The 20,994-nt window shown below is 50.6% G+C and overlaps 1 long non-coding RNA gene across 1 annotated transcript in view; it reads left to right on the top strand.

The window, feature by feature from the left end:
* Window positions 1–6,410: 6,410 nt before the first annotated feature.
* The window catches only part of LOC143784544 (uncharacterized), a 124,953-nt gene continuing 110,369 nt past the window's right edge, over window positions 6,411–20,994 (top strand). Inside the window, exon 1 of the long non-coding RNA XR_013217811.1 lies at window positions 6,411–6,490. This is a non-coding gene — a long non-coding RNA (uncharacterized LOC143784544). The remainder of the gene's footprint in view (window positions 6,491–20,994) is intronic.

Genomic DNA, 20,994 nt, shown 5'->3' with positions numbered 1-20,994 from the left:
AAAGCGAGGCTGCGTCAGGTGACCTAGGAAGAGGCAGCCACTCACAAAGAGAAAGGCGTGGCTGCACCTGTTACTATGGTGACACTCGGGCGCACCTATAATGAGGCAAGGTGATCACATCTCCTCCGGCGGCACTGACAGCGCAACAGCGCCCCCTGCAGTCAGATCACGTGGTGCCGACACTTAGCACACACAGCTGAGCACATAGAAGCCGGCGTGTGTCAGCAGAGCACTGTGTGCAGAGCCCGCGGTGTGTCAGCAGAGCACTGTGTGCAGAGCCCGGCGTGTGTCAGCAGAGCTATGTGTGCAGAGCCCGCGGTGTGTCAGCAGAGCACTGTGTGCAGAGCCCGGCGTGTGTCAGCAGAGCTGTGTGTGCAGAGCCCGGCGTGTGTCAGCAGAGCACTGTGTGCAGAGCCCGGCGTGTGTCAGCAGAGCACTGTGTGCAGAGCCCGGCGTGTGTCAGCAGAGCACTGTGTGCAGAGCCCGGCGTGTGTCAGCAGAGCACTGTGTGCAGAGCCCGGCGTGTGTCAGCAGAGCGCTGTGTGCAGAGCCCGCGGTGTGTCAGCAGAGCACTGTGTGCAGAGCCCGGCGTGTGTCAGCAGAGCTATGTGTGCAGAGCCCGGCGTGTGTCAGCAGAGCCCGGAGTGTGTCAGCAGAGCACTGTGTGCAGAGCCCGCGGTTTGTCAGCAGAGCACTGTGTGCAGAGCCCGGCGTGTGGCAGCAGAGCTATGTGTGCAGAGCCCGGCGTGTGTCAGCAGAGCTATGTGTGCAGAGCCCGGCGTGTGTCAGCAGAGCCCGGAGTGTGTCAGCAGAGCACTGTGTGCAGAGCCCGGCGTGTGTCAGCAGAGCACTGTGTGCAGAGCCCGGCGTGTGTCAGCAGAGCACTGTGTGCAGAGCCCGGCGTGTGTCAGCAGAGCTATGTGTGCAGAGCCCGGCGTGTGTCAGCAGAGCACTGTGTGCAGAGCCCGCGGTGTGTCAGCAGAGCACTGTGTGCAGAGCCCTGTGTGCAGAGCCCGGGTGTGTCAGCAGAGCACTGTGTGCAGAGCCCGGCGTGTGTCAGCAGAGCTATGTGTGCAGAGCCCGGCGTGTGTCAGCAGAGCTATGTGTGCAGAGCCCGGCGTGTGTCAGCAGAGCCCGGAGTGTGTCAGCAGAGCACTGTGTGCAGAGCCCGCGGTGTGTCAGCAGAGCACTGTGTGCAGAGCCCGGCGTGTGTCAGCAGAGCTGTGTGTGCAGAGCCCGGCGTGTGTCAGCAGAGCACTGTGTGCAGAGCCCGGCGTGTGTCAGCAGAGCACTGTGTGCAGAGCCCGGCGTGTGTCAGCAGAGCACTGTGTGCAGAGCCCGCGGTGTGTCAGCAGAGCACTGTGTGCAGAGCCCGGCGTGTGTCAGCAGAGCACTGTGTGCAGAGCCCGGCGTGTGTCAGCAGAGCTATGTGTGCAGAGCCCGGCGTGTGTCAGCAGAGCCCGGAGTGTGTCAGCAGAGCACTGTGTGCAGAGCCCGCGGTTTGTCAGCAGAGCACTGTGTGCAGAGCCCGGCGTGTGGCAGCAGAGCTATGTGTGCAGAGCCCGGCGTGTGTCAGCAGAGCTATGTGTGCAGAGCCCGGCGTGTGTCAGCAGAGCCCGGAGTGTGTCAGCAGAGCACTGTGTGCAGAGCCCGGCGTGTGTCAGCAGAGCACTGTGTGCAGAGCCCGGCGTGTGTCAGCAGAGCACTGTGTGCAGAGCCCGGCGTGTGTCAGCAGAGCTATGTGTGCAGAGCCCGGCGTGTGTCAGCAGAGCACTGTGTGCAGAGCCCGCGGTGTGTCAGCAGAGCACTGTGTGCAGAGCCCTGTGTGCAGAGCCCGGGTGTGTCAGCAGAGCACTGTGTGCAGAGCCCGGCGTGTGTCAGCAGAGCTATGTGTGCAGAGCCCGGCGTGTGTCAGCAGAGCTATGTGTGCAGAGCCCGGCGTGTGTCAGCAGAGCCCGGAGTGTGTCAGCAGAGCACTGTGTGCAGAGCCCGCGGTGTGTCAGCAGAGCACTGTGTGCAGAGCCCGGCGTGTGTCAGCAGAGCGCTGTGTGCAGAGCCCGGCGTGTGTCAGCAGAGCTATATGTGCAGAGCCCGGCGTGTGTCAGCAGAGCTATGTGTGCAGAGCCCGCGGTGTGTCAGCAGAGCACTGTGTGCAGACCCCGGCGTGTGTCAGCAGAGCACTGTGTGCAGAGCCCGGCGTGTGTCAGCAGAGCTATGTGTGCAGAGCCCGGCGTGTGTCAGCAGAGCTATGTGTGCAGAGCCCGGCGTGTGTCAGCAGAGCCCGGAGTGTGTCAGCAGAGCACTGTGTGCAGAGCCCGCGGTGTGTCAGCAGAGCACTGTGTGCAGAGCCCGGCGTGTGTCAGCAGAGCGCTGTGTGCAGAGCCCGGCGTGTGTCAGCAGAGCTATGTGTGCAGAGCCCGGCGTGTGTCAGCAGAGCTATGTGTGCAGAGCCCGGCGTGTGTCAGCAGAGCCCGGAGTGTGTCAGCAGAGCACTGTGTGCAGAGCCCGCGGTGTGTCAGCAGAGCACTGTGTGCAGAGCCCGGCGTGTGTCAGCAGAGCACTGTGTGCAGAGCCCGGCGTGTGTCAGCAGAGCTATGTGTGCAGAGCCCGGCGTGTGTCAGCAGAGCACTGTGTGCAGAGCCCGGCGTGTGTCAGCAGAGCGCTGTGTGCAGAGCCCGGCGTGTCAGCAGAGCTATGTGTGCAGAGCCCGGCGTGTGTCAGCAGAGCTATGTGTGCAAAGCCCGGCGTGTGTCAGCAGAGCCCGGAGTGTGTCAGCAGAGCACTGTGTGCAGAGCCCGCGGTGTGTCAGCAGAGCACTGTGTGCAGAGCCCGGCGTGTGTCAGCAGAGCACTGTGTGCAGAGCCCGGCGTGTGTCAGCAGAGCTATGTGTGCAGAGCCCGGCGTGTGTCAGCAGAGCACTGTGTGCAGAGCCCGCGGTGTGTCAGCAGAGCACTGTGTGCAGAGCCCGGCGTGTGTCAGCCGAGCACTGTGTGCAGAGCCCGGCGTGTGTCAGCAGAGCTGTGTGTGCAGAGCCCGGCGTGTGTCAGCAGAGCACTGTGTGCAGAGCCCGCGGTGTGTCAGCAGAGCACTGTGTGCAGAGCCCGGCGTGTGTCAGCAGAGCACTGTGTGCAGAGCCCGGCGTGTGTCAGCAGAGCACTGTGTGCAGAGCCCGGCGTGTGTCAGCAGAGCGCTGTGTGCAGAGCCCGGCGTGTGTCAGCAGAGCTATGTGTGCAGAGCCCGGCGTGTGTCAGCAGAGCTATGTGTGCAGAGCCCGGCGTGTGTCAGCAGAGCACTGTGTGCAGAGCCCGCGGTGTGTCAGCAGAGCACTGTGTGCAGAGCCCGGCGTATGTCAGCAGAGCGCTGTGTGCAGAGCCCGGCGTGTGTCAGCAGAGCTATGTGTGCAGAGCCCGGCGTGTGTCAGCAGAGCCCGGAGTGTGTCAGCAGAGCACTGTGTGCAGAGCCCGCGGTGTGTCAGCAGAGCACTGTGTGCAGAGCCCGGCGTGTGTCAGCAGAGCACTGTGTGCAGAGCCCGGCGTGTGTCAGCAGAGCTATGTGTGCAGAGCCCGGCGTGTGTCAGCAGAGCACTGTGTGCAGAGCCCGGCGTGTGTCAGCAGAGCGCTGTGTGCAGAGCCCGGCGTGTGTCAGCAGAGCTATGTGTGCAGAGCCCGGCGTGTGTCAGCAGAGCTATGTGTGCAGAGCCCGGCGTGTGTCAGCAGAGCTATGTGTGCAGAGCCCGGCGTGTGTCAGCAGAGCTATGTGTGCAAAGCCCGGCGTGTGTCAGCAGAGCCCGGAGTGTGTCAGCAGAGCACTGTGTGCAGAGCCCGCGGTGTGTCAGCAGAGCACTGTGTGCAGAGCCCGGCGTGTGTCAGCAGAGCACTGTGTGCAGAGCCCGGCGTGTGTCAGCAGAGCTATGTGTGCAGAGCCCGGCGTGTGTCAGCAGAGCACTGTGTGCAGAGCCCGCGGTGTGTCAGCAGAGCACTGTGTGCAGAGCCCGGCGTGTGTCAGCAGAGCACTGTGTGCAGAGCCCGGCGTGTGTCAGCAGAGCTGTGTGTGCAGAGCCCGGCGTGTGTCAGCAGAGCACTGTGTGCAGAGCCCGCGGTGTGTCAGCAGAGCACTGTGTGCAGAGCCCGGCGTGTGTCAGCAGAGCACTGTGTGCAGAGCCCGGCGTGTGTCAGCAGAGCGCTGTGTGCAGAGCCCGGCGTGTGTCAGCAGAGCTATGTGTGCAGAGCCCGGCGTGTGTCAGCAGAGCTATGTGTGCAGAGCCCGGCGTGTGTCAGCAGAGCCCGGAGTGTGTCAGCAGAGCACTGTGTGCAGAGCCCGCGGTGTGTCAGCAGAGCACTGTGTGCAGAGCCCGGCGTATGTCAGCAGAGCGCTGTGTGCAGAGCCCGGCGTGTGTCAGCAGAGCTATGTGTGCAGAGCCCGGCGTGTGTCAGCAGAGCTATGTGTGCAGAGCCCGGCGTGTGTCAGCAGAGCCCGGAGTGTGTCAGCAGAGCACTGTGTGCAGAGCCCGCGGTGTGTCAGCAGAGCACTGTGTGCAGAGCCCGGCGTGTGTCAGCAGAGCCTGTGTGCAGAGCCCGGCGTGTGTCAGCAGAGCTATGTGTGCAGAGCCCGGCGTGTGTCAACAGAGCACTGTGTGCAGAGCCCGGCGTGTGTCAGCAGAGCGCTGTGTGCAGAGCCCGGCGTGTGTCAGCAGAGCTATGTGTGCAGAGCCCGGCGTGTGTCAGCAGAGCTATGTGTGCCGAGCCCGGCGTGTGTCAGCAGAGCACTGTGTGCAGAGCCCGCGGTGTGTCAGCAGAGCACTGTGTGCAGAGCCCGGCGTGTGTCAGCAGAGCACTGTGTGCAGAGCCCGGCGTGTGTCAGCAGAGCTATGTGTGCAGAGCCCGGCGTGTGTCAGCAGAGCACTGTGTGCAGAGCCCGCGGTGTGTCAGCAGAGCACTGTGTGCAGAGCCCGGCGTGTGTCAGCAGAGCGATGTGTGCAGAGCCCGGCGTGTGTCAGCAGAGCTATGTGTGCAGAGCCCGGCGTGTGTCAGCAGAGCTATGTGTGCAGAGCCCGGCGTGTGTCAGCAGAGCCCGGAGTGTGTCAGCAGAGTACTGTGTGCAGAGCCCGCGGTGTGTCAGCAGAGCACTGTGTGCAGAGCCCGGCGTGTGTCAGCAGAGCTATGTGTGCAGAGCCCGGAGTGTGTCAGCAGAGCACTGTGTGCAGAGCCCGCGGTGTGTCAGCAGAGCACTGTGTGCAGAGCCCGGCGTGTGTCAGCAGAGCGATGTGTGCAGAGCCCGGCGTGTGTCAGCAGAGCTATGTGTGCAGAGCCCGGCGTGTGTCAGCAGAGCTATGTGTGCAGAGCCCGGCGTGTGTCAGCAGAGCCCGGAGTGTGTCAGCAGAGTACTGTGTGCAGAGCCCGCGGTGTGTCAGCAGAGCACTGTGTGCAGAGCCCGGCGTGTGTCAGCAGAGCGCTGTGTGCAGAGCCCGGCGTGTGTCAGCAGAGCTACGTGTGCAGAGCCTGGCGTGTGTCAGCGGAGCGCTGTGTGCAGAGCCCGGCGTGTGTCAGCAGAGCTATGTGTGCAGAGCCTGGCGTGTGTCAGCAGAGCGCTGTGTGCAGAGCCCGGCGTGTGTCAGCAGAGCTATGTGTGCAGAGCCCGGCGTGTGTCAGCAGAGCTACGTGTGCAGAGCCTGGCGTGTGTCAGCGGAGCGCTGTGTGCAGAGCCCGGCGTGTGTCAGCAGAGCTATGTGTGCAGAGCCTGGCATGTGTCAGCGGAGCGCTGTGTGCAGAGCCTGGCGTGTGTCAGCAAAGCTATGTGTGCAGAGCCCGCGGTGTGTCAGCGGAGCGCTGTGTGCAGAGCCCGGCGTGTGTCAGCAGAGCCCAGAGTGTGTCAGTGGTGTGCTGTGTGCAGAGCCCAGAGTGTGTCAGCAGAGCGCTGTGTGCAGATCCCGGCGTATTTCAGCAGAGCACTGTGTGCAGAGCCCGGCGTGTCAGCAGAGCGCTGTGTGCAGAGCCAGGCGTGTGTCAGCAGAGCACTGTGTGCAGATGCTGAAAGCTGACTAACATCATCTCTCTTCTGAGGAGAATGGCTTCTTAGCTACAGGGGAACTACAAGCCCCAGCAGTCACTCATTATGCGCTCCACCCTCCTCTCATGTAAGAGAGCTCTCCTCCTCATCAACAACCTCTATTTCGCGCCTAGAACTGATCCCGCAATGATTTCTGGGATTTGTAGTGTAATTGTCCCTGTCTAGCGTTTGTTACTGAATTCTCTGGACAACAGTTCCCAGAATCCATTTGTGGCGCATGGGTTTCTGGGTATTGTAGTTCACGTCTGCTGTTATCTAATGCGCAGAAGTGATCATTAAACTACGACTCCCAGCAATCATTGTGAAAACTGCCGATTCTCCTCAGATGCTGTACAGTTCTAGGTGGGAAATGCTCCTGAGGGGAATGATGACACAGGTGATTCTCTCCTTGTGGCGAATGGTGCTGATATTAATGGTTTCTGAGGTAAATGTCACCGTTATTGGTCTTTATTCGCGTAATCTGCCTTGAAATGTGAAAACACAACTAATATCACCTGTGCTGTGAGGTGTTTCCCTGTCTGGTGGGCGGCTGAGTGACATCTTGTGGTAAAAGCCCCCCATAAATGCTTCCAACAGCCCCAAATGCTGGAGCGCTCCCATTAACCCCTTCCCAATGCAGCCATTTTTAATTTTTGTTCACTTTACCATAAAAGCTGAAAAAAATGGAAAAATAATTCTCAGTGCAGTGAAATGATTTAAAATTTATTTTTTTTTTTCCTATTTATGACATTAATTCTGTGCTAAAAATGACCTGGTGACAGGATTCTCTGGTACAATTATGGCGATAACAAATTTAATTTTTTTTTGTGGTTAAAAAAAAGTCGTCACTTTCTGAGACCTGAAACATCATCTACAGCTCTGTCAAAAATTAAGAGCCCACTGCACAGTTTTATAAAAATCAGCTTCTCTACATGTCTGACAGCCATTCCAGTCCAGTGTCAGGTGAATTCCAACCAGTGAGGGGAAAATGAGAGGAGTGGGGAAAATGAGAGGAGTGAGGGGGAAAGTGAGAGGAGTGAGGGGGAGAATGAGAGGAGTGAGGGGAAAATGAGAGGAGTGAGGGGAAAATGAGAGCAGTGAGGGGGGAATGAGAGGAGTGAGGGAAAATTAGAGGAGTGAGGGGAAAATGAGAGCAGTGAGGGGAAATGAGAGGAGGGGAAAATGAGAGCAGTGGGGGAAAATGAGAGGAGTGAGGGAAAATGAGAGGAGTGGGGAAAATGAGAGCAGTGAGGGGGGAAATGAGAGGAGTGAGGGAAAATTAGAGGAGTGAGGGGAAAATGAGCAGTGAGGGGAAAATGAGAAGAGTGGGGGAAAATGAGAGGAGTGAGGGGAAAATTAAAGCAGTGAGGGGGGAAATGAGTGAGGGGAAATGAGAGGAGGGGAAAATGAGAGCAGTGAGGGGAAAATGAGAGCAGTGAGGGAAATGAGAGCAGTGAGGGGGGAAATGAGAGGAGTGAGGGGAAAATGAGAGGTGGGAGGGGAAAATGAGAAGAGTGAGGGGGAAAATGAGAGGAGTGAGGGGAAAATGAAAGCAGTGAGGGGGGAAATGAGAGGAGTGAGAGGGAAAATGAAAGAGGAGTGAGGGGAAAATGAGCAGAGGGGGAAAATGAGAGGAGTGAGGGGAAAATGAGAGCAGTGAGGGGGAAAATGAGAAGAGTGAGGGGGAAAATGAGAGGAGTGAGGGGAAAATGAGAGGAGTGAGGGGAAAATGAGAGGTGTGAGGGGGAAATGAGAGCAGTGAGGAGGGAAATGAGAGGGGTGAGGGGGAAAATGAGAGGAGTGAGGGGAAAATGAGAGGTGGGAGGGGAAAATGAGAGCAGTGAGGAGGGAAATGAGAGGGGTGAGGGGGAAAATGAGAGGAGTGAGGGGAAGAAAATGAGAGGTGGGAGGGGAAAATGAGAGCAGTGAGGGGGGGAAATGAGAGGAGTGAGGGGGAAAATGAGAGGAGTGAGGGGGAAAATGAGAGGAGTGAGGGGGAAAATGAGAGGAGTGAGGGGGAAAATGAGAGGTGGGAGGGGAAAATGAGAGCAGTGAGGGGGGAAAATGAGAGGAGTGAGGGGGAAAGTGAGAGGAGTGAGGGGGAAAATGAGAGGAGTGAGGGGAAAATGAGAGGAGTGAGGGGAAAATGAGAGGAGTGAGGGGAAAATGAGAGGAGTGAGGGGGAAAGTGAGAGGAGTGAGGGGGAAATGAGAGGAGTGAGGGGGAAAATGAGAGGAGGGGAAAATGAGAGGAGTGAGGGGGGAAATGAGAGGAGTGAGAGGGAAAATGAGAGGAGTGAGGGGAAAATGAGAGCAGTGAGGGGGGAATGAGAGGAGTGAGGGAAAATTAGAGGAGTGAGGGGAAAATGAGAGCAGTGAGGGGAAATGAGAGGAGGGGAAAATGAGAGCAGTGGGGGAAAATGAGAGGAGTGAGGGAAAATGAGAGGAGTGGGGAAAATGAGAGCAGTGAGGGGGGAAATGAGAGGAGTGAGGGAAAATTAGAGGAGTGAGGGGAAAATGAGCAGTGAGGGGAAAATGAGAAGAGTGGGGGAAAATGAGAGGAGTGAGGGGAAAATTAAAGCAGTGAGGGGGGAAATGAGTGAGGGGAAATGAGAGGAGGGGAAAATGAGAGCAGTGAGGGGAAAATGAGAGCAGTGAGGGAAATGAGAGCAGTGAGGGGGGAAATGAGAGGAGTGAGGGGAAAATGAGAGGTGGGAGGGGAAAATGAGAAGAGTGAGGGGGAAAATGAGAGGAGTGAGGGGAAAATGAAAGCAGTGAGGGGGGAAATGAGAGGAGTGAGAGGGAAAATGAAAGAGGAGTGAGGGGAAAATGAGCAGAGGGGGAAAATGAGAGGAGTGAGGGGAAAATGAGAGCAGTGAGGGGGAAAATGAGAAGAGTGAGGGGGAAAATGAGAGGAGTGAGGGGAAAATGAGAGGAGTGAGGGGAAAATGAGGTGTGAGGGGGAAATGAGAGCAGTGAGGAGGGAAATGAGAGGGGTGAGGGGGAAAATGAGAGGAGTGAGGGGAAAATGAGAGGTGGGAGGGGAAAATGAGAGCAGTGAGGGGGGGAAATGAGAGGAGTGAGGGGGAAAATGAGAGGAGTGAGGGGGAAATGAGAGCAGTAAGGGAGAAAATGAGAAGAGTGATGGGGAAAATGAGAGGAGTGGGGGGAAAATGAGAGGTGTGAGGGGTGAAAATGAGGAGTGAGGGGAAACAGAGCAGTGAGGGGGAAAATGAAGAGTGAGGGGGAAAATAAGAGGAGTGAGGGGAAAATGAAAGCAGTGAGGGGAAATGAGAGGAGTGAGGGAAAATGAGAGGAGTGAGGGGAAAATGAGAGCAGTGAGGGGGAAAATGAGAGGAGTGAGGGGAAAAGAGCAGTGAGGGGAAAATAAGAGCAGTGAGGGGGAAAATGAGAGGAGTGAGGGGAAAATGAGAGGTGTGAGGGGGAAATGAGAGGTGTGGGGAAAATTGAGAGTAAAGGGGAAAATGAGAGGAGTGAGGAGAAAATGAGAGGTGGGAGGGGAAAATGAGAGCAGTGAGGGGGGAAAATGAGAGGTGTGGGGAAAATTGAGAGTAAAGGGGAAAATGAGAGGAGTGAGGGGGAAAATGAAAGGAGAGGGGGGAAATGAGAGGAGTGAGGGGAAAATGAAAGCAGTGAGGGGAAATGAGAGGAGTGAGGGAAAATGAGAGGAGTGAGGGGAAAATGAGAGCAGTGAGGGGGAAAATGAGAGTGAGGGGAAAAGAGAGCAGTGAGGGGAAAATAAGAGCAGTGAGGGGGAAAATGAGAGGAGTGAGGGGAAAATGAGAGGTGTGAGGGGGAAATGAGAGCAGTGAGGGGGGAAAATGTGAGGTGTGGGGAAAATTGAGAGTAAAGGGGAAAATGAGAGGAGTGAGGGGAAAATGAGAGGTGGGAGGGGAAAAGGAGAGCAGTGAGGGGGGAAAATGAGAGGTGTGGGGAAAATGAGAGGAGTGAGGGGAAAATGAAAGGAGAGGGGGGAAATGAGAGGAGTGAGGGGAAAATGAGAGGTGTGGGGAAAATAACAGGTGTGAGGGGAAAATGAGAGGAGTGCTGGGAAAGGTCAGAGAGGCCCGGCGCCTGCGCAGTGTAGTACTTTATGCTGCCCTCAACAGCGCAGATAAAGTACGCCTGCGCAGGAGCCACGGCAGGAAGCAAAGAAGAGGACGTCTTAGTATGAAGATGGGAGGCGCCGGACCGCGACGCCCATCGGACCGCAGCGGGACCGCCCCTGGGTGAGTATAATTAACCTGTTTTTCTCATCTTTCAGATTACATCGGGGGCTTATCTACAGCATTACAGAATGCATTACAGAATGCTGTAGATAAGCCCCTGATGCCAGTGGCCTTAGCTTATAGGCCTAAAATGGGGTGACAGATTCCCTTTAATACGCAGTGTTCATCTTTGCACCGAAAGGAAAAACCAAAAATGTTGTTTATCAAAAGGCTCTTGAATGAGTTGAAAATAAAATACTATCAATAGTTGGGTAATCATTTAGTTAATTTCTGTTGCAGATCTGTAGGGTTGAATATATGATGTGAAATGTTTTTATGTGCAAAATAATCATTATCATTTGTTATAACTAACTAACCAGAGTTAGGTACTATGCCCGGGCTCTTCAGCTAGCAATGTAATATATATATATATATATATATATATATATATATATATATATATATATATATATATATATCTATATATATATATATATCTATATATATATATCTATATATACACTACATATGCTGTATATCGCACACAGTTTTCTCTCTGCCATATACTAACGCGCCACAAACAGGAAGTTGATATCACCAACCATTCCCATTTTATTTAGGTGTATCCATATAAATGGCCCACCCTGAATGTGTGTGTATATATATATATATATATATATATATAGGTATGTATATATATGTGTATGTATATATATATATATATATATATATATATATATATATATTTGTATGCATATAATGTGCATGCAACCCTTTTACACATATATGTATACAAAATATACTGGATAATAGAAATAATTGGAGCCCGGCTCAAAAGGACTGGATTTTCCTTTTCTTTTTCTCTTTCCAAAGAAATTATAGTGCATACAAAAGAAAAATGTACATGGTCAACATGACCCAGTCGAGGCGTTTCGGCTGCACTGAGCAGTCTTACTCATGACCCCTTACCCTATAAACCCTTTTCCCTGCACCCTTTGCAGTTTGCCTCCGGCAGCAGAGAGGCTAGGTCGGGTTCACCCCTGGTGACACTATCAATAACTTCTGCATCCTGTTGCTAAGTTTCCTAGTGACAAGCAGCCAATCACAGACTGTCCTTATGAATATTTAATAACGAGAAGGGGCAGGGCTGAGCTCATGAATATTTAACAGAAAATTGCCTTCTCATTATTACCCAGCATTCCAAGCTGAGGCAGCTCACTTCCTGTGTCCTCTGTTGCTATGCAACAACAAAACCCATAGATAGGTCTCAAATTACATATTAGGGCAACTCACTGGAGGCAGAGCATGCTGGGGGTTGTAGTACCACCAGTTGTACAATGAAAGATGCTTATATATGTGCGATTTTTGCAGCAGGAGCCATCGGTGGGGGTTTTTGTACCATTTCGGGGTTCGTCTGAGTTTTTGTTCTCTTTTTATTCCATCTTTTTGGAGACCGGTGACCAAAAAACTGCAATTCTGGTGTTTTATTTTCCCAGTGTTTGTCATTCTGGGATTTTATTAGATACTAGATGGTGGCCCGAGTCTAACGCATCGGGTATTCTAGAATATATATGTATGTATATATATATATATATATATATATATATATATATATATATATATATAGCAGCCACATAGTATATAGCACAGGCCACGTAGTATATTGGAGCCATGTAGTATATAGCAGACAAATACTACGAGGCCTGTGCTATATACTATGTGGCTGCTATATACATACCTACATACATATTGTAGAATAGCCGATGCGTTAATACAGGCCACACAATATATAACAGTGGCCACGCAGTATATAACACAGCCCAAACAGTATATAACACAGCCCACGTACTATATAACACAGCCCACGCAGTATATAGCAGCCACGCAGTATATAACACAGGCACACAGGCGACGTAGTATATAGCACAGGCCATGCAGTATATAACACAGGGCACATAGTATATACAGGTCCTTCTCAAAAAATTAGCATATAGTGTAAAATTTCATTATTTACCATAATGTAATGATTACAATTAAACTTTCATATATTATAGATTCATTATCCACCAACTGAAATTTGTCAGGTCTTTTATTGTTTTAATACTGATGATTTTGGCATACAACTCCTGATAACCCAAAAAACCTGTCTCAATAAATTAGCATATCAAGAAAAGGTTCTCTAAACGACCTATTACCCTAATCTTCTGAATCAACTAATTAACTCTAAACACATGCAAAAGATACCTGAGGCTTTTAAAAACTCCCTGCCTGGTTCATTACTCAAAACCCCCATCATGGGTAAGACTAGCGACCTGACAGATGTCAAGAAGGCCATCATTGACACCCTCAAGCAAGAGGAGGGTAAGACCCAGAAAGAAATTTCTCAACAAATAGGCTGTTCCCAGAGTGCTGTATCAAGGCACCTCAATGGTAAGTCTGTTGGAAGGAAACAATGTGGCAGAAAACGCTGTACAACGAGAAGAGGTGACCGGACCCTGAGGAAGATTGTGGAGAAGGACCGATTCCAGACCTTGGGGAACCTGAGGAAGCAGTGGACTGAGTCTGGTGTGGAAACATCCAGAGCCACCGTGCACAGGCGTGTGCAGGAAATGGGCTACAGGTGCCGCATTCCCCAGGTAAAGCCACTTTTGAACCATAAACAGCGGCAGAAGCGCCTGACCTGGGCTACAGAGAAGCAGCACTGGACTGTTGCTAAGTGGTCCCAAGTACTTTTTTCTGATGAAAGCAAATTTTGCATGTCATTCGGAAATCAAGGTGCCAGAGTCTGGAGGAAGACTGGGGAGAAGGAAATGCCAAAATGCCTGAAGTCCAGTGTCAAGTACCCACAGTCAGTGATGGTGTTGTGGGGTGCCATGTCAGCTGCTGGTGTTGGTCCACTGTGTTTCATCAAGGGCAGGGTCAATGCAGCTAGCTATCAGGAGATTTTGGAGCACTTCATGCTTCCATCGGCTGAAATGCTTTATGGAGATGAAGATTTCATTTTTCAGCACGACCTGGCACCTGCTCACAGTGCCAAAACCACTGGTAAATGGTTTACTGACCATGGTATTACTGTGCTCAATTGGCCTGCCAACTCTCCTGACCTGAACCCCATAGAGAATCTGTGGGATATGGTGAAGAGAAAGTTGAGAGACGCAAGACCCAACACTCTGGATGAGCTTAAGGCCGCTATTGAAGCATCCTGGGCCTCCATAACATCTCAGCAGTGTCACAGGCTGATTGCCTCCATGCCACGCCGCATTGAAGCAGTCATTTCTGCCAAAGGATTCCCGACCAAGTATTGAGTGCATAACTGAACATTATTATTTGATGGTTTTTTTGTTTGTTATTAAAAAACACTTTTATTTGATTGGACGGGTGAAATATGCTAATTTATTGAGACAGGTTTTTTGGGTTATCAGGAGTTGTATGCCAAAATCATCAGTATTAAAACAATAAAAGACCTGACAAATTTCAGTTGGTGGATAATGAATCTATAATATATGAAAGTTTAATTGTAATCATTACATTATGGTAAATAATGAAATTTTACACTATATACTAATTTTTTGAGAAGGACCTGTATATATAGCACAGCCACGCACTTTATAACGCAGCCCACGCAGTATATAGCAGCCACGCAGTATATAACACAGGTTACGTAGTATATAACACTGGTCACGTAATATATAGCACAGCCCACGCAGTACAAAACACAGCCCACATAGTATCTAACACTGGCCACGTAGTATATAGCAACCACGCAGTATATAACACAGCCCACGTAGTATACAGCAGTGTGGGAACCATATCCCTGTTTAAAAAAATAATTAAAATAAAAAATAGTTATATACTCACCCGCTGGGATCCAGCGAAGCTCTCGCGATGCGCGCGCGGCTGCCGCCATCTTCCGTTCCCAGGATGCATTGCGAAATTATCCCCATGACTTAGCGGTCTCGCGAGACCGCTAAGTCTTCTGGGTAATTTCGCAATGCATCTCTGGGAACGGAAGATGGCGGCAGCCGCGTGCGGCTCGGCGGACTACAGACGGTGAGAATAGCAGGTTTTTTGTTTTTTTATTTTTAACATTAGATCTTGGGGACACAGGGTTAATAGCAGCGATAACGGAGTGCGTTACCCGCGGTATAACGCGGTCCGTTACCGCTGGCATTAACCCTGTGTTAGCGGTGACTGGAGGGGAGTATGGGGGCGCCGGGCACTGACTGCAGGGGAGTGGGGAGGGACTAATCAGACTGTGCCCATTGCTGATTGGTCGCGGCAGCCATGACAGGCAGCTGGCGAGACCAATCAGCGACGCGGGATTTCCGTTACGTAAGTTGCGGACAGAAAGACGGAAGTACCCCTTAGACAATTATATATATAGAAGAGGCCCAATGTGGTAGAAAGAGAGGAATGGGGGGGGTTATAAATATTTTTTACAGCGCCGTCACCTCTGACCCGACCCCGGGTGGCTTCAGCACAGTGCTTACAAGCTACACAGTAGCGGTGGTTGGTCTCCAAGGCAACAAGCTGTAAACAAAAGTCTTAATATCTTAAGAAAGGCTGAAAATTCTAAGCAGCAAACTGTAAAAGTTCTTCTATTTATGAGAGCGAACTGACAACAATCACTGTGCCCCCTACGTGTAGAAGAGGGGGCCCTGGTCAGATGAGACCAAAGGAGAACAGTATGGGCTGAATGCAAAACGCCATGTGTGGGGGAAACACATCACACTGAAAACACCATCCCCACTGTCACACGTGGTGGCAGCATCCTGCTGTGGGGAGGCTTTTCTTCAGCAGGGGCAGGGAAGCTGGTCAGAGGTGATGGGTGGACGGATGGAGCTAAATACAGGCGTAGGTTAACCTTCATGCAGGACAACGACCCTAAACATCCTGCCAGAGCCACAATTGATGGTTTAGATCAGAGCATATTCCTGTTTGTGAATGGACCAGTCCCAATCCAGACCTAAATCCCACAGAATCTGAGGGAAGATGTGAAAATTGCTGATCACTGATGTCTCCATCCAATCTCACTGAGCGAGAGCGAGTGTGGAAAGAAGAAGGGGCAAAAATGTCACCTCTAGATGTGATGTAATGGCAGCCGAAGGTGGTCCTACAAAGTACTGACTTAGGGGGCTGAATACAAACTCACGTCATAATTTTTAGATTATATTAATAAAATAATTATAAAACCCTGTATCATTTCTTAAATACCTCACAAATACCAAAACACTACATTTACGTTTGTGGGTGTATTGTGAAAAAGTTCACAGAGTATGAATAATTTTTTAAGGCATTATATATATATATATATATATATATATATATATATACACACACACAGTAGTATATATACACCTTGTTCCACACCCATTCATTTTTTCCCCAAGGATTGTAGTTCAAGTTTGAAACACTGAGGACAAATCCTTTAAATAGTGTTCATCCTGTGGCTCCTTGTTCATGGATTCAAAATGCCAGCACTATGATCAACTTTCATTTTGACCGTCAATAATGACTGGATGTATATTTACATGGAATATGACAACTGATATATCCCCTCACCCCATTAGCTGATATTGATCCCTCTAACGCTGCCCCCATTAATCATTCTATATTATTTAGAATATTTCATGTAGATTGTGTCGTTACAGATTATTATATCCAGGATAAATGAGGGGGGACTGACAGTGGTGCGGACCCCCCAGCCTGTGCCTCTATCTCCCCCATTATTAGTTCTGCATCATGTGCAGATAAATCACATCCAATATCGATATCTGCTGTAATGGCAGAATGCATCTTATTGTCAGGTTTACTGTAAATATTCCTATATCATCCACCATAATCTACGAGATGGAAATTAGACAATCGAGCACAAGGCAGAAGAAGGGAAATATAAAGTCTTGCTACTTAAGGTACCGTCACACTAGGCGATATCGCCAGCAATCCGTGACGTTGCAGCGACCTGGATGGCGATATCGCTGTATTTGACACGCAGCAGCGATCTGGATCCCGCTGTGAAATTGCTGGTCGCTGCTAGAAGGTCTGCACATTATTTGGTCGCTAGGTCGCCGTGTATCGCCGTGTTTGACAGCAAAAGCGACGATACCAGCGATATTTTACACTGGTAACCAGGGTAAACATCGGGTTACTAAGCGCAGGGCCGCGCTTAGTAACCCGATGTTTACCCTGGTTACCAGCGTAAAAGTTAAAAAAACAAACAGTACATGCTCACCTGCACGTCCCCCCGCGTCTGCTTCCTGACACTAAAGCGCCGGCCCTAAACTGAAAGTGAAAGCACAGCGGTGACGTCACCGCTGTGCTGTTAGGGCCGGAGCTCAGTCAGCGTCAGGATGCAGAGGCTGGGGGACGCGCAGGTGAGCATGTACTGTTTGTTTTTTTAACTTTTACGCTGGTAACCAGGGTAAACATCGGGTTACTAAGCGCGGCCCTGCGCTTAGCAACCCGATGTTTACCCTGGTTATCCGGGGACCTCGGCATCGCTGGTCGCTGGAGAGCGGTCTGTGTGACAGCTCTCCAGCGACCACACAGCGACGCTGCAGCGATCGGCATTGCTGTCGCTATCGCTGCAGCGTCGCTTAATGTGACGGTACCCTTACAGTCCATGATCAGAATTACAGGACATTCTACCAAAATCAGGAAATCACCAATAAACTCTGATTGTCCTCCCTTGTTACACCCACATTGTCTTTCGTTATTATACCCTCATTGTCCTCCCTTATTAGTTCCACATTGTCCTCCCTTATTATACCCACACTGTTCTCCTTTATTACACCCGCATTGTCCTCCTGTTTTAGTCCCACATTGTCCTCTGTTATTACACCCATTGTCCTTTTTTGTTACAAATTGTCCTCCTTTACCACACTCACATTATCCTTCTTTATTACGCCTGCATTCTCCTCCCTTATTATACCCACATTTTTCTCCTTTATTACACCCGTATTGCCCTCCCTTATTAGTCCCTTATTGTCCTCCTTTATTACACCTGCATTGTCCTTCCTCATTACACCCTCATTGCTCTCCCTTATTATACCAGCATTGTCCTCCCTTATTAGTCTCTCATCGTCCTCCCTTATTAGTCCTGCATTATCCTCCCTTATTAGTCCCACATTGTCCTCCCTTACCACATCTGCATTATCCTCCCTTATTAGTCCCACATTGTCCTCCCTTACCACATCTGCATTATCCTCCCTTATTAGTCACTCATTGTCTTTCCTTATTTATTACACCTGCATTGTCCTCTCTTCTTACACCTGCTTTGTCCTCCCTTTTTAGCCCTGCATTGTCCTCCCTTATTACACCCACATTATCCTCCCTTATTAGTCCCACATTGTCTTTCCTTATTTATTACACCTGCATTGTCCTCTCTTCTTACACCTGCTTTGTCCTCCCTTATTAGTCCTGCATTGGCCTCCCTTATTAGCCCTGCATTGTCCTCCTTTATCAGTCCCCCAACATGTATTGCTGCGTATGAAAAACTCCAATCTACCGAAATATAATATTAGCCTGTGGACTAAACACCGTAAAACACAAAAATCAAAACACCAGAATTGCGGTTTTAATTTTACTTGCCACACAGCTCTAAAAGTGCAAAGAAAAAACATCTAAACGTATGTACCCTAATACAGGTATCCATGACGTGTCATCTCACCACGCACAAAACAGGCCGTCCCCAGCTCCATCAATGGGAAAATGGACTCAGAAAATGGCGACACTAAAAACACTTTTTTTTGTTATAAATTTCAGCTTCTTTTACCACTTAAATGAACAAAAAAATAACAAGCGTATAGTTTTTTGATGCAATTGTCCTGATTTGAAGAGTCACGTTTCCAGGTCATTTTTTATTCTACAACTGCAAAAAAAAACACCTCACCCCCCAAATAAAAATTTTTTTTTAAAAAGCAATGACAGAATTATTTTCACCATTTCATCCCACTTTTCCCATTTTCCATAAAAGTGAGTGGTAAAATGAAATGGTTGAAATGCGTCGCTTTTTCTTTTTAGTCCCACAACTTCTGCCTTCATGGGCCTCCTTGGTCTTTAGGGGGCGCTGGCGTCCTGTACAATAGTCCGGTGTCCGTTATGTCACCACCAGTCAGTGAGTGATTCCCCGGCTCCTTGTAATTCTCCGCTTTGATAATTGTGCCATCTCTTGGACAATACACTCTGTGGCCCAGTCTTTTCATCCGAATCTCTCCACTCTTTGTGGAGCTGGATTATTTGGCATCAGATCATCTTGTTTTATGCTTTTCACTTTACATTTCCCTGTGTATAAATCAGCAGGCCGGGAAATAACAGAAGAGACGGTCCGATTACCCTAGGAACACGGGACCCATCTGACCGCATACCACGTATCAGCTGATCAGCAGCGCTCATGTGTCCCGCTCCAGCTCTAACAGGAAGATGGAAATATTTGTCACCCAAAAAGTTGGACTTTGGTTTCAGAAAATCAGGTTCCATCGTGGTCAGACCTAATCCAAACTAAACAGCACCATAGGGGCTATTATTGCCCCATGCCCCCTCCTGCTGGGCCTGGAGGACCCCTGGGCACCTTTACCATAGCACCCTAAGCTGTCGTATCTCAGGGCATTGCTGCGAAGTGCTGGAGGGACCTGTATGGTGAGGCAGTCTTCTGTCCTCCAGATCCAATGGGACATTTCTGGATTTGGGGAGCTGCCCCGCTGCCCCGGCTAGTGGGGGCTGTCCTGACTTCAACTGTATCTGAAGTCTCAGGGGATCTGCAGTGTAATCCTACTATAGGGGGAATGTAATACAGGGGCAACATATGAGGTACGTAGGGGGCACTCTGGGCGCCATACTGTAAGGGAGAATCAATGTGGGGCATCATACTCTGTGTATGGGGGGCACTGTGGGTGTATTACACTGTGTGGGCGCCATACTGTAAGAGTGAATTGATGTGGAGGCATCATACTCTGTGTATGGGGGGCACTGTGGGTGTATTACACTGTGTGGGCGCCATACTGTAAGAGTGAATCGATGTGGAGGCATCATACTCTGTGTATGGGGGGCACTGTGGTTGTATTAGTTTGTGTGGGTGCCATACTGTAAGAGTGAATCGATGTGGGGGCATCATACTCTGTGTATGGGGGGCACTGTGGGTGTATTACACTGTGTGGGCGCCATACTGTAAGAGTGAATCGATGTGGAGGCATCATACTCTTGTGTATGGGGGGCACTGTGGGTGTATTACACTGTGTGGGCGCCATACTGTAATGGGGAATCAATGTGGGGGCATCATACTCTGTGTATGGAGGTCACCGTGGGTGTATTACACTGTGTGGGTGCCATACTATAAGGGAGAATCAATGTGGGGGCATCATACTCTGTGTATGGGGGGCACTGTGGGTGTATTACACTGTGTGGGTGCCATACTGTAAGGGAGGAATCAATGTGGGGGTATCATACTCTGTGTATGGGGGCACTGCGGGTGTATTACACTGTGTGGGTGCCATACTGTAAGGGAGGAATCATTGTGGGGGTATCATACTCTGTGTATGGGGGGGGGGGCACTGTGGATGCATTATACAGTGCTGAGAAAGCACTGTGGGGGTATCCTGCTTGCCTAGTGTGAGGGAGCACTTTGGGTGACTAATAATATGCATGAGTTAGAGGTATCATTCTGTATGTTGGGGGGGACTGGGGCTTCATGTTTGTGTCATGCTGCCTGTGACGGGCATCACACTTGAGGAGGCATGGGTAAACATCAAGAGCCTTCTCAATGTATATACCTCTTACGGAAGGCTTAAAATGCGGTGTGAACAGGACCTAAATGATAAAACTGTGGCTGCCTTTATCCACCACTAGAGGGAGCTCAGCACACTTTTACTGTAATATTACATAGTCCCAAATACAGTGAGCTCCCCCTAGTGATGGCTAATGGTGGATAGATTTGTTTTTCCAATTCTAATCCCTCAAAAAGGGGAGTTTTGTGAAAAGTAGGCGGCCATCCACCCACATTCAGTTACATAGTTGGCGCTATGATAAGCAATGACACTGCTGAAGCTCTGCAGATCAGTCTACTGATGATCGCCGGAATCACAAGGGTTGTATCTCGTCCAGTCACACAAAGATATGCTGACTGGTATCCGCCTTTATGTATGAACAGTACGGGGCGTCTTTGCCGGTCTTCTGCTTGGCACTGATTATGGACTCATGTACTGGCTGCTTTGATGCCACCTGATCCGGGATTATCAGTGCCAGCGCCATCAAACCCAATCAGCGAGCAATTCCTCGTGTCTTTATCTCAGCAAACACTTGTGATTGATTAGCCAAATTTGATCAGTGTCCCCTCTGCCCAAAAAAAAACCCCGAAACGCTGAAATCCGCCATACAGTTCCATATCCCTCAAACCCCTCCATGCAAAATACACCGACAGCAAAGGGAAGTCATGTTCAAAAAGCCGAGTCTGTGATTTCACCAATGAATTATTAATGGTTTTCTTCTCCAGGCGTTGCGTGATTGCAATTAGGCGCGCACTTCACTGCGGGCTGTGGGGAAATGCACAATCCTCCTGTAAGAGAAGCATTCTCACATCAAAGGCATCTAATGGGACGCGGTGAAAGTTACTCAGACTCGGTCGTTGAATCTTCTCTCAGTGACTTCATTATATTCACAGGGATCAAGTCTAAAGACACGCTCAGAACACAGGAAAATACTGACTTAAAGGGGTTTTCTATATTTCT

This window comes from Ranitomeya variabilis, chromosome 7, assembly GCF_051348905.1.
Source record: "Ranitomeya variabilis isolate aRanVar5 chromosome 7, aRanVar5.hap1, whole genome shotgun sequence".
In the NCBI taxonomy this organism is placed as follows: domain Eukaryota; kingdom Metazoa; phylum Chordata; class Amphibia; order Anura; family Dendrobatidae; genus Ranitomeya; species Ranitomeya variabilis.
This window is presented reverse-complemented; position numbering and strand designations above follow the sequence as displayed.